Source organism: Silurus aristotelis (assembly GCF_946808225.1).
Source record: "Silurus aristotelis genome assembly, chromosome: 1".
Classification (NCBI taxonomy): domain Eukaryota; kingdom Metazoa; phylum Chordata; class Actinopteri; order Siluriformes; family Siluridae; genus Silurus; species Silurus aristotelis.
The window spans coordinates 42,484,757-42,499,018 of record NC_139574.1 but is presented as its reverse complement, the minus strand read 5'-3'; the positions used below and the strand labels follow the sequence as shown (position 1 = coordinate 42,499,018).

The following is a 14,262-nucleotide window of genomic DNA, read 5'->3' as shown; positions in this document are numbered from 1 at the left end:
TGGTATGGTTATAGTTATTGTATAGTTAGTTATAGTTGTGGTAGAGTTATATTTATTGTATAGTTAGTTATAGTTGTGGTAGAGTTAGTTATAGTTGTGGTATAGTTATATTTATTGTATAGTTAGTTATAGTTGTGGTAGAGTTAGTTATAGTTGTGGTATGGTTATGGTTATTGTATAGTTAGTTATAGTTGAGGTAGAGTTAGTTATAGTTGTGATATGGTTATAGTTATTGTATAGTTAATTATAGTTGTGGTAGAGTTAGTTATAGTTGTGGTATGGTTATAGTTATTGTATAGTTAGTTATAGTTGTGGTAGAGTTATATTTATTGTATAGTTAGTTATAGTTGTGGTAGAGTTAGTTATAGTTGTGGTATGGTTATGGTTATTGTATAGTTAGTTATAGTTGTGGTAGAGTTATATTTATTGTATAGTTAGTTATAGTTGTGGTAGAGTTAGTTATAGTTGTGGTATGGTTATGGTTATTGTATAGTTAGTTATAGTTGTGGTAGAGTTATATTTATTGTATAGTTAGTTATAGTTGAGGTAGAGTTAGTTATAGTTGTGATATGGTTATAGTTATTGTATAGTTAATTATAGTTGTGGTAGAGTTAGTTATAGTTGTGGTATGGTTATAGTTATTGTATAGTTAGTTATAGTTGAGGTAGAGTTAGTTATAGTTGTGGTATGGTTATAGTTATTGTATAATTAGTTATAGTTGTGGTATAGTTATATTTATTGTATAGTTAGTTATAGTTGTGGTAGAGTTAGTTATAGTTGTGGTATGGTTATAGTTATTGTATAATTAGTTATAGATGTGGTAGAGTTCTAGTTATTGTATAGTTAGTTATAGTTGTGGTAGAGTTAGTTATAGTTGTGGTATGGTTATAGTTATTGTATAGTTAGTTATAGATGTGGTAGAGTTAGTTATAGTTGTGGTATGGTTATAGTTATTGTATAATTAGTTATAGTTGAGGTAGAGTTAGTTATAGTTGTGGTATAGTTATATTTATTGTATAGTTAGTTATAGTTGTGGTAGAGTTAGTTATAGTTGTGGTATGGTTATAGTTATTGTATAGTTAGTTATAGTTGTGGTAGAGTTAGTTATAGTTGTGGTATGGTTATAGTTATTGTATAGTTAGTTATAGTTGAGGTAGAGTTAGTTATAGTTGTGGTATGGTTATAGTTATTGTATAGTTAGTTATAGTTGTGGTATGGTTATAGTTATTGTATAGTTAGTTATAGTTGTGGAAATGTTAGGTATGTATAGTTATAGTTATTTTATGGCTATAGTTGTTGTATAGTTGTATTAGTTATAATTAGTTCTAGTTCTAGTAAAGTTCTACTTATGCTATAGTAAGTCATACTTGTAGTATAATTAGTTATAGTAGTTACAGTGGAGGGATGGTTAGTTATAATGTGGTATAGTTGTAGTTCTGGTAGTTAGTGTTAGTTATAGTTCTAGTAATAGTAAAGTTTAACCCTGTGTGGGAGGAAGTGTGACGGGAAACTGAGGCTAACTGGAGGCACAGCGTTCAAAAGGAAATCTGATGAATCTGTCTCCGCTACGCTACATACTGGGAAAGAAACCGACCCGTACAAACAACTCCAATTCACTTAAAAGTCGAGCTAACTGGTTAGCGCTTAGCGTTAGCCTAGAGACGATGCTAGCGGACAAAACGCACGATCGTCGATCCTTTCGGCGGTTTTGTATTCCACGTGTCCTTTGGAGCTACAGCTTACGAGTTTGGAGGGATTAGCCCTTGTCGTAGGCAGCTAGCTAGCCTACAAGCGATTAGCTTTGGCGAGTTGAGCGCTTTAGAGTCTCATTCTGTGGTAAATAGAACACGTGAATTAACTCATTCGTAGCGCATACGAGCGCTAGCTGTATGACTAGCTAACGCTTAGCAGCGGATCTGAGGAATGCTAGTTCCCCATTTACGACGTTGTACCATTACAACTGTTGTACGCCGCCGATTTTGACCTCGGGCCGTGCGAGCGTCCGGCATTCCAGTCCGCGCGAATGAGGCGTTACCACGGAAACGGGTCGACGGCGTTACGCAACGGCACCGGGAGCATTTCAGGATTCGCACCGCGTTACCTCATTCTTACAGTTACACAACACTTCACTTCCCTCCCACGCCGAGCCTCCATCTCTCAATGAAGCTCGGCACACACACTCTCTCACACACACACACACACACATTTACGGAAGCATGTAGTGTGTGTGTGTGTGTGTGTGTGAGAAGAGCTGCAGAGGGATTTTTGCCCGTTCCTCAGCTAAATTATGCTACACTTTAGATTTCAGGAGGCACCACAACACCAACCAGGATCTCATCCTGGAGAACTTCTCAGATCTCAGTGACCCTCTCAGCTCCTCCTCGTCCTCCCTCAGGAGGAGATCTGGAAAACTACAGCAATGTAGCACACCATCCCTCATCCCTCTCTCTCGATCTCTATCTCCCTCTCTTCCTCCACATGTCTCTCTCCATCTTCTCTCCCAATCTTTTCCTCTCAATCTTTTGTCTCCCTCTCTCTCAATCTCGCTCACCCCATCTCTCTCTTTTTCCATCTCTATCTCTTTCTCTACCCATCCTTCCCCCTCTTATCTCTCTCCGAATCTCTCTCTCGTTCTCCCTTTCTCCATCTCGCTCTAAATTTCTCCCTCTCTTTCCCTCTTACACTCGCACTCTCTCCACATCCCTCTCTCTATATCCATCTCTCCCTCCACATCTGTCAATCTTTCTCTCTCTCTCTCTCTCTCTCTCCCCCTCTCTCTCACCCACTCACTCCACCCACACACAGTCGCTCCGCAGGCCGATTTCCGCATCTCACCCGAAGAGCTCTCTCACGTTCCCGGCCTGTTTTCAGCGCGAGTGCAGAATCGAGTATCGCCGCTCGCTGTTACGTTCTTTCTTTTCTTTTCATTTCTTTTTTTCTCCACGCCGACTTATCGAATTCCGTCCATCCTAACGAGATTAAGTCGTCACGTGTCCACGCACAGAAAACCACACATTATATTCGACTCCATTAGCGGAGGAGCTCCGGAGAGTCCGAGCCTCCGCGGGTTGTTCCGTCGCCGCGATGGAAAGACAAAAAAAAAAGAAAAAGAAAGGAAGAAAATAGTCGGGTACTGGTGGGAATTGAGTCATTTTAAGTGATGACATTATTAAAGCCTCCTCCGATCGCGCAACTATTTCTATCCTTCTTTAGAGCACGTTCTCCATCTCCTCCTTCCTTCACGCCGTCCGTTCCACAATTATCAGGACGTCTGCTCCATCCCGATTGGTCGCATTTCTACCGGGTTCACGTTAACGATCTCTTCTTAGTACCTGGTTTCCATAGCAACAAGCGACGTGGATAACGGACGTGACCTGGACATTTTTTGTTTGGGGAAAAATCTCAATCGCTGTCCTAGCATAGGCTAATACGCTAACGCGCTAATACGCTAACGGCGTGCGTAGCGCAAAAAACAGTAAACAAATCAAAAATTTGTGTCTAATTTTCGTGGGGTTCTGGAAACTGTGGGTCGCAGGTCAATCTCTCGTTCTCTCCGTCCCGCTCTCCTCTCTCTCTCAATCTCCACCTCCTTTTCTTTTCCACCTTCAACTCTTCTCCCTCCACATGCTATCAGCATCACACTCTCAATCTTGCTCTCTTTCCATCACTCTCTCCATCTCCATCTCCTTCTTTTCTCCTGATCTCTCTTCATTCCTTTCTTAATCACCATCACGTTCTCAATCTCTCCATCATTCTCTCCATCTTCAGCTCTCCCTCCACATGTCTCTCCATCTCTCTTTCTCCCTCTCTCTCCATCTTCTTCTCTTCTCATTATCCCTCTCTCTATCACCATCACATTCTCAAACTCTCTCTCCCTCCATCCCTCTCTCCATCACAATCACCATCCATCCTTCTCTCCATCACCATCACACTCCCAATCTTGCTCTCTTTCCATCTGATCTCTCCCTATCTCCATATTTCTCTCCATTCACAGCACACCTTCAATCTCTCTTTCCATCCATATCTCTAGATCCATCTGCTTCTCTTCTCCTTAATCACTCTCTCACCATCCTCACCATTTATCTCCATCTCTCTCTCAATCACCATCACACTCTCAATCTCTCTTTCGTTCCATCCCTAACTCTCGACTGATGGTCTCACAGCCACGTTATCTCCAGGTGTTGTATGAGAACTCATCTCGTGGGCTGATCTCAAGCATATAATCTTGTAGATCCATTAAACAAACATGCAGCCTCAATCATCTCACAGCCTTGAGACATTATTTCATATCCCTTTGTATTCACTCACGGCCTCAACGTATTGAATCGCGTCTTCACCTTGATTATCTCACAGTCTCCGTATTGTCTCATCAACACTCCGACATCATTATCTTTTGGCCTTGACATACGAAGTGACAGATGCAGCTAGCTTTCGAAAATAATAACCACCGGGGACAGAAAAACCACTTGAGATGAACCGAGAAGAAATCGACGCTAACAAACCACCGGCGTTCTTCAACACCACTATCATGGAGATAATGAAGGTGGGCAAGAACAGCAGGACCCGTCGCCGTTTAAAAGCGTCTCCTCCGCGGCATCAGGATGACCTTCGTCTCCCGTCGTCGCCATAGTAACTGCCCTTTTAAACTCGAGAGGGGGAAAAAAGGTCCTTGAGGAGGTCCACGTGAGACTCTGAAGACAAGAGATTAGAGAATTCTTATGCAACGTCTTGTTTTTTTTAAGCGTTGCCAGATTGGCTTAACGGACATCCCCACATTTTTCCTAAACCAAAAACATAAAGATAATCGATCAACTTTGAAGCTCAGTGGTTAAGGCATTTGACTTCGGAATTGGACCGCCTAACTGCCACTGCTGGGCCCTTGAGCAAGGCCCCTAACCCACAGAAATATTTAAGCATCTGGCACATCAACATCTGGTGATAAAAAACAGTCAAGCAAGCCAGCATAGAAAACTCGAGCACACACACTTCTGTATAATGAAAATCTGTTCTCCGGTTATTTCTGCTCCTGTTCCAGAAGAACAAACGAAAGTACGTCATGCGAGAGATGCCGGCGAATGAGAAACCCACGTGGCTCTCAAAAGTAGGACCACATGGTCCTCGGTGTGTGGAACAGACAAAGGAGAAGAAAAGGCGGGAACGGAAGAGGAGGAGGTGGGGGCGGCTTTTTTTTTTTGCCACGGGGTCACGCTGCTCTGCTATGCTTTCGGAAAACACAGGAAGCGGTGATGTAAACAGCGAGATTGCGTTTTAACTCGGGCTGCAGCTAGCGTTCATTGGAGCAATCGAATATTCTACCGTCCAGTCTGTTGATTAATCGGATGAGAACATTTTTAGTGCTGAAACTGCAAACTGTGAAAACTAAACCCATTTTTTCTAATATATACAATCTGCCCATCTGTGATCAGATCGGGCAGATTAGCCATTCCTCGACCAGGATGCTAACCGGTTGCTACGTGCTAGTCTTTGGAATCGGGGTAGGGGATAGTTTATTCTTCCTGGGGAGGTGGTAGCGCTTGGGTCAAGTGGTCATAAGTTCAAATCTCAGCACCACCAAAACTCCCACTGCTGGGTCCTTGAGCAAGAACCCTCAACTGCTTAGTTGAACATTAGTCTCTTTTATTCAACTGAGCAGTGGAGTGGATAAGGGCCTCGCTCAGGGGCTCCGCAGTGCAAGCTTGATGAGGCCGGGGGTTTTGAACTCATGACCCCCTGATTTTGAGCTACCGCCTCCGTAGGAAAAATTATATATCCTGATTCCAAAGTAGCACGTAGCAAAGCGGTTCGCATCACAGGATTAGAAATAAACAAACCAATATAAACCGAAACTGACTAGATGACTGGTAATCAACGAGGTGTTTTTTTTTAAACAGGAGCTGAATCAGAAGGTCCTTCAGAAAAACGCGAACGTCATTGCAGTCTCTACGTTCTGCCTGAGATGATCCCTACTTTTGCTATTTTGAAAACCCATTACAAGAGGCAAGGTTTTGCGACGGGATGTGAGGTAACGATTTGATCCAATCCGAAAGGGAAAAAAAAAGAAAGATGACTCTATTTTGCTGTGGGCTGCAGGAAAGTATCTACTGAACGCTGGAACTTTAATATCCCTAAAAGTCCTTGGCCCATTTCCATAACTGGAATCGAGTAGTTAAATTTTGCTTCCATAAATAGAGCACGGCTAAACGCAGGTACAGTGTACCAATCAGTGTTTGACGTTCTTTCAAGATCACGCTGGGTCCTGAGGGGTCCTCTGGGGAAACCAGCAAGCAACAGACACAGGCTCATTTTTTGACCACTTTGGCCAATCACAGACAATTCAGAAGGTCACAAGCAGAAGCTCCAATCAAAATCAATCAGTCATCAGGTTTGCAAAGACCGCCACTTCGTATACACAGAGAAAAAAAGCGAAAAATGTGAATGCATTCGTCTTCGTGCCAAGGAGATCCAGGGTTCCAGGCGTGTTTGGCGCCGAGCTCTCCAAAGTCCTCTTTCTCATGTCATTGGCCATCTGTTGCTCAGCAGCCCTGCCGATTCTGACGAAAAGCTCCGGCACACCGCTCCAGATGCCTATCCGGCACTTCTTCCCTGAGCTCCAGAAACTTTGCGTCATCTGCCGTTCTGCGCCAAATCTCCAGCATACAGCTCCAGATGCCTCCACCCTACTGCTACAGCATGTTTCTGGGCACCTCAAGGAAAGCTGAATAACTTGTGCTTTTTTTGCAACATTTTTCGAAGTCATTGATATGAAAATCACTAGCGAAATGGCAGCAACTCCTCCCCGATCGGATGCTTTGACGCATTGAGGTTCTTATAAGTGAAGTGCATTACAACACTCATCAGAATAGGAAAAGGAAATGGACATGACTGCTGGATCAGAACACACAAGCCTTCATTACTGTAATATTTGCAGAACTACTAATTGCTGGACAAATACCACCTTCAAATTAGTGCTAATACCCTCTGATCCCCATGGCGAAGCAGAAAGGCCACTCGACGAGCGGCGTAACGGCCCTGTCAGGCAAATTTTAATTTAAAAAAGAGCGCCTTTGTTTTGCCCTGACAATGCCCTACTTTCTCTTCATCGCCCCGGGAATCGCATCGGATCCTCGCCTCTGTGGCACCAAGCGACGGCAAGAACCGCCTCGCGTGTCCAACTACAATCTCGCAAACCTCCTCCCCTTTCCAGAAACTAGATTACGGTCGAGGGTCAGGTCCATGGAGTTTAACTTTGGACTCATTAGCATAATTGTAAATGGGGTTTTGGAGTCGTGATTGGCAGGAAGGCCAGGAATAGAAAAAACATGCAACAAAAGGCTTTTATAGAAGAGGCACGTGTGGTGGTCAGATCTTTAAAACCAGGGCTAATTCAAGGGGCAAGCAAGCACCATGGGGCAATTTCATAGTCTTGGGTAGAGAGGGTGGGCCGATTTGCGCAGTAGGAACTTTGGAAACGATTCGTGGATTCCGCAATACTAGAAGTAAACGTTTGCTGTTTACCGCTACGTGTTCATCACACTACACACGTATAAAAAAACGGTAACACAACTCCAGGGTTGAATATTTAACCCTGGAACCTGGTTCCTGTTGCTTTCCATCGTGTTTCCCGGGTTTCCTCATCCTCCCAAAAAACATGGGAGTCGCCCACGGTCCCCAAAACTCGGACGCATTTGAAGCATCTGTAAAAAAATAAAACATGTAACGGAATGCTACGAATTGGGCGATCAATTCACATCGGCGAGTTCAATACGCTGCAGTGTAACACTAGCTTTTTACCCAGAACCTGGTTCGAATTTTTCCCAGCTAAGTGGCGAACCGTTGCCAAACCCGGTTTTCTTAGAACAACATGTGCGTGTATGTTAGCATCTCCGCTAAGGGGAAGAAACACCATTGCAGTGTCTAACACACATATTTGTTTAAGAAAATCCTCCTGATGGCTCGGATTGGGGGGGTTTCAAACTGCCTCCGTGAGACAAAACCATTTAGTTTTGCTAATCCGACCTGTACACGTCATGTTCAGCTACGCTACACTAAGCCCTTGTTCTCCCAAATTTCTGGGTCTCTGAGAGAACGTCCGACCGAGCCATGCAACCGCATTCGAGTTGTTCCCTTATTCCCCTTTTCTTTTCCTTTCTTTTAAATTCCCCTTCTCGTCTAGCCTTCAGGCAAAACTACGAGCCGTTGGTTCCTAAGCAACAGGCAGCAGTGTGCTTTAATGCAGAAGCGCCGCAAAACTCTGCAGTCCAGGCGCACAGGTGGGTGGGTGGTTTAGTGCAAGCACACACACTCATACACACACGGCCTGTAACAGCTCAACGAGCTTTGCTGCAGTGAACAGTGCTGCATAGGTTCTCGTGTCGAACTCGTTCTCGTCTCTGACGCAGTAAGTGGCAGCTCGGAGCCACAGGAGAACGCGGCAGGGGTTGGCGTCTTTTTTCCGAACGCGTGTACAGAAACGATCAAAGGAGCGGGGTGTGTGATGGGATCGGAGACGTCAGCGACTGTGCGAATATGGCGCTAGCGCTAAAGTTTAAACACTTCAGCGAAATGCATCGGAGACACCGAAAATACATTTCTGTAATGACATGTACAGCATGGTGTGTATATTAAGTGCACATGTGGATCAATGATATTGTTGGGGTAAGAGGGGGAGGGGGGTGTATATTGGGGTGTATATGGGGGAAGGTGTATATTGAGTGTGTATGGATAAAGGTGTTTTTAGGGGTGTGATGTATGTAGAGGTGCATATGAAAAAGGGTGTATATGGGGGTGTAGTGTATATTGGAGGTTGTATATTGGGAAATGTGTATATAGAGGTGTATATTATAGTGTGGTGTGTATATAGAGGTGTATATATAGAGGTGTATATTATGGTGTGGTGTGTATATAGAGGTGTATATTATGGTGTGGTGTGTGTATATAGAGGTGTATATTATGGGGTGGTGTGAATATAGAGGTGTATATTATGGTGTGGTGTGTATATAGAGGTGTATATTATGGTGTGTATATAGAGGTGTATATATTGGTGTGGTGTGTATATAGAGGTGTATATTATGGTGTGGTGTGTATATAGAGGTGTATATTATGGTGTGGTGTGTGTATATAGAGGTGTATATTATGGGGTGGTGTGAATATAGAGGTGTATATTATGGTGTGGTGTGTATATAGAGGTGTATAATATGGTGTGGTGTGTATATAGAGGTGTATATTATGGGGTGGTGTGTATAATAGGGGTGTATAATATGGTGTGGTGTGTATATAGAGGTGTATATTATGGGGTGGTGTGTATATAGGGGTGTATAATATGGTGTGGTGTGTATATAGGGGTGTATAATATGGTGTGGTGTGTATATAGGGGTGTATATTATGGTGTGGTGTGTATATAGAGGTGTATATTATGGTGTGGTGTGTATATAGAGGTGTGTATTATGGTGTTGTGTGTGTATATAGAGGTGTATATTATGGTGTGGTGTGTATATAGAGGTGTATATTATGGGGTGGTGTGTATATAGAGGTGTATATTATGGTGTGGTGTGTGTATATAGAGGTGTATATTATAGTGTGGTGTGTATATAGAGGTGTATATTATGGTGTGGTGTGTGTATAGAGGTGTATATTATGGGGTGGTGTGTATATAGAGGTGTATATTATGGTGTGGTGTGTGTATATAGAGGTGTATATTATGGTGTGGTGTGTGTATATAGAGGTGTATATTATGGGGTGGTGTGTATATAGAGGTGTATATTATGGGGTGGTGTGTATATATAGGTGTATATTATGGGGTGGTGTGTATATAGAGGTGTATATTATGGTGTGGTGTGTATATAGAGGTGTATATTATGGGGTGGTGTGTATATAGAGGTGTATATTATGGGGTGGTGTGTATATAGAGGTGTATATTATGGGGTGGTGTGTATATAGAGGTGTATATTATGGGGTGGTGTGTGTATAGAGGTGTATATTATGGTGTGGTGTGTGTATATAGAGGTGTATATTATGGTGTGGTGTGTGTATATAGAGGTGTATATTATGGGGTGGTGTGAATATAGAGGTGTATATTATGGTGTGGTGTGTATATAGAGGTGTATAATATGGTGTGGTGTGTATATAGAGGTGTATATTATGGGGTGGTGTGTATAATAGGGGTGTATAATATGGTGTGGTGTGTATATAGAGGTGTATATTATGGGGTGGTGTGTATATAGGGGTGTATAATATGGTGTGGTGTGTATATAGGGGTGTATAATATGGTGTGGTGTGTATATAGGGGTGTATATTATGGTGTGGTGTGTATATAGAGGTGTATATTATGGTGTGGTGTGTATATAGAGGTGTGTATTATGGTGTTGTGTGTGTATATAGAGGTGTATATTATGGTGTGGTGTGTATATAGTGGTGTATATTATGGGGTGGTGTGTATATAGAGGTGTATATTATGGTGTGGTGTGTGTATATAGAGGTGTATATTATGGGGTGGTGTGTATATATAGGTGTATATTATGGGGTGGTGTGTATATAGAGGTGTATATTATGGTGTGGTGTGTATATAGAGGTGTATATTATGGGGTGGTGTGTATATAGAGGTGTATATTATGGGGTGGTGTGTATATAGAGGTGTATATTATGGGGTGGTGTGTATATAGAGGTGTATATTATGGTGTGGTGTGTATATAGAGGTGTATATTATGGGGTGGTGTGTATATAGAGGTGTATATTATGGTGTGGTGTGTATATAGAGGTGTATATTATGGGGTGGTGTGTATATAGAGGTGTATATTATGGGGTGGTGTGTATATAGAGGTGTATATTATGGTGTGGTGTGTATATAGAGGTGTATATTATGGGGTGGTGTGTATATAGAGGTGTATATTATGGGGTGGTGTGTATATAGAGGTGTATATTATGGGGTGGTGTGTATATAGAGGTGTATATTATGGGGTGGTGTGTATATAGAGGTGTATATTATGGGGTGGTGTGTATATAGTGGTGTATATTATGGGGTGGTGTGTATATAGAGGTGTATATTATGGTGTGGTGTGTGTATATAGAGGTGTATATTATAGTGTGGTGTGTATATAGAGGTGTATATTATGGTGTGGTGTGTGTATAGAGGTGTATATTATGGGGTGGTGTGTATATAGAGGTGTATATTATGGTGTGGTGTGTGTATATAGAGGTGTATATTATGGGGTGGTGTGTATATAGAGGTGTATATTATGGGGTGGTGTGTATATATAGGTGTATATTATGGGGTGGTGTGTATATAGAGGTGTATATTATGGTGTGGTGTGTATATAGAGGTGTATATTATGGGGTGGTGTGTATATAGAGGTGTATATTATGGGGTGGTGTGTATATAGAGGTGTATATTATGGTGTGGTGTGTATATAGAGGTGTATATAATAGTGTGGTGTGTATATAGAGGTGTATATTATGGTGTGGTGTGTATATAGAGGTGTATATTATGGGGTGGTGTGTATATAGAGGTGTATATTATGGGGTGGTGTGTATATAGAGGTGTATATTATGGTGTGGTGTGTATATAGAGGTGTATATTATGGGGTGGTGTGTATATAGAGGTGTATATTATGGTGTGGTGTGTATATAGAGGTGTATATTATGGGGTGGTGTGTATATAGAGGTGTATATTATGGGGTGGTGTGTATATAATGGTGTGGTGTGTATATAGAGGTGTATATTATGGTGTCGTGTGTATATAGAGGTGTATATTATGGTGTGGTGTGTATATAGAGGTGTATATTATAGTGTCGTGTGTATATAGAGGTGTATATAATAGTGTGGTGTGTATATAGAGGTGTATATTATGGTGTGGTGTGTATATAGAGGTGTATATAATAGTGTGGTGTGTATATAGAGGTGTATATTATAGTGTCGTGTGTATATAGAGGTGTATATAATGGGGTGTTGTGTATATAGAGGTGTATATTATGGGGTGGTGTGTATATAGAGGTGTATATTATGGGGTGGTGTGTATATAATGGTGTGGTGTGTATATAGAGGTGTATATTATGGTGTCGTGTGTATATAGAGGTGTATATTATGGTGTGGTGTGTATATAGAGGTGTATATTATAGTGTCGTGTGTATATAGAGGTGTATATAATAGTGTGGTGTGTATATAGAGGTGTATATTATGGTGTGGTGTGTATATAGAGGTGTATATAATAGTGTGGTGTGTATATAGAGGTGTATATTATAGTGTCGTGTGTATATAGAGGTGTATATAATGGGGTGGTGTGTATATAGAGGTGTATATTATGGGGTGGTGTGTATATAGAGGTGTATATTATGGTGTGGTGTGTATATAGATGTGTATATTATAGTGTCGTGTGTATATAGAGGTGTATATAATAGTGTGGTGTGTATATAGAGGTGTATATTATGGTGTGGTGTGTATATAGAGGTGTATATAATAGTGTGGTGTGTATATAGAGGTGTATATTATAGTGTCGTGTGTATATAGAGGTGTATATAATGGGGTGGTGTGTATATAGAGGTGTATATTATGGGGTGGTGTGTATATAGAGGTGTATATTATGGGGTGGTGTGTATATAGAGGTGTATATTATGGGGTGGTGTGTATATAGAGGTGTATATTATGGTGTGGTGTGTATATAGAGTTGTATATTATGGTATGGTGCATCTGTAGAGGTGTATTTGGGGTAAGAGGTATATTGTGGTGTGGTGTATATATAGAGGTGTATTTGGGGTGTATATGGTTAAAGGTGTATATAGAGGTGTATATAGATAAAGGTGGATGTAGGAGTGTATATGAGGGGGGGGTATAAATGGGGGTGTGGGGTACATTGGAGAGTGTATACAGGGGCTGTATGTGGGTGTAGGTATAGATGAGAGTGTGATGTATATGCAGGGTGTACAGTAGATTTGGGTGCAGTATTAAGTGAAGGTGTAGAGTATATGGGGGGGGGGGGGGGGGGTTATATAAGTGGATTACTATAAAAAAAAATCTGTGCTCTAATTCCAGGCTGCTAGGAGAAACGTAAACGTGAGAACTTCACTGTATGAAAGTTGAAAAGACCGGGAAAGTTGTAGAAATCCAACATCATATTTGTACAAAAAAACCCAGATTCGTTTTAGGGGGACTTTCATTCCTTACATACGAAAAACATACAACACACACTTTTTGGTTGAGGTTCATAGCGGAACCTGAGCTCTTTATAAAGACCTCCAAAGAAAAAAAAAAAGGAGGCTCCAGAATCATCACTGATAAACCCAAATCATACATCTCCCTAGCGCCACCTCCAGAAGCTAATCAATACCGTCTTTCAACCTTCACCAGCTCAGTTATATGTGGGGGAAAAAAAACGCAAACCAACAAGAGATGATTGTGGTCCGACGTTTTTTCAGTTCCCGATTGAACCTAGTCCCCGTTTCAACGCTTTGTCAGAAACGTGTATGTGTCGTGAATAAACAGTAGCTACTTCACCCTCTAGGCTGAACCTAGAACGTGGAAACCGAAACCAATTTACACAAAGGTTCGTTTTTTACGACTATCTATAGCTATGAAACGGTAACACAATTTTTAGCTTCTAGCCACGTAGTAAGTTGTCATCCCTGGCGATATCTTTAGACGACAGCATCGATGGGCGTGGCCTATCCAGCACTTAGTCGCGATAATAACAAATACGACCACTCGGGGCGGAGATACGTAAAAGGACGATCGTTTATAATCGCGTAAGTTCCATCGACGTGCTGGAAATCATGCCAGCTTTCGGTGGAAGATCGGCCGGACATGGTAACGATCTCGATTTTTCTTTCTTTCGCATAAACGAGAAATGAGGGAAAGAATCGCGAGCGCGAAAGGTTCGGAAACGAGGAATTGTTTCGAACTGAAATATGCGAACTGAACTTTTACTAAAGAGAAAATGTATAAATAAATAAATAAATAATTGTGTGTGTGTGTGTGTGTGTGTGTGTGTGTGTGTGTGTGTGTGTGTGTACCACAATATTCTTGAAGCTGAAAAGGAACACCTCATTATAACGAATTTTGCATTTTGGTTTAAAAATAAATAAATACATTTTTTACCAATATTGCATGACGATATTCCAATTATCGTGAATTTAATCGCGATACTTTGGTGTATCGACCAAACCTACACACCAACACGTGAATGTTATAAAAAAGGAAATCTGATGGAATATGATGATGATTTTGGTGCCTGGATCATCATCATCATCGTCGTCGTCGTCGTCGTCATTAGGAGGG

General features: G+C 41.6%; 1 protein-coding gene across 1 annotated transcript in view; it reads right to left on the bottom strand.

Moving 5' to 3' along the window:
- Positions 1–14,262, bottom strand: part of agap3 (ArfGAP with GTPase domain, ankyrin repeat and PH domain 3) — a 116,823-nt gene that overhangs the window by 101,520 nt on the left and 1,041 nt on the right. The window lies entirely within an intron of this gene.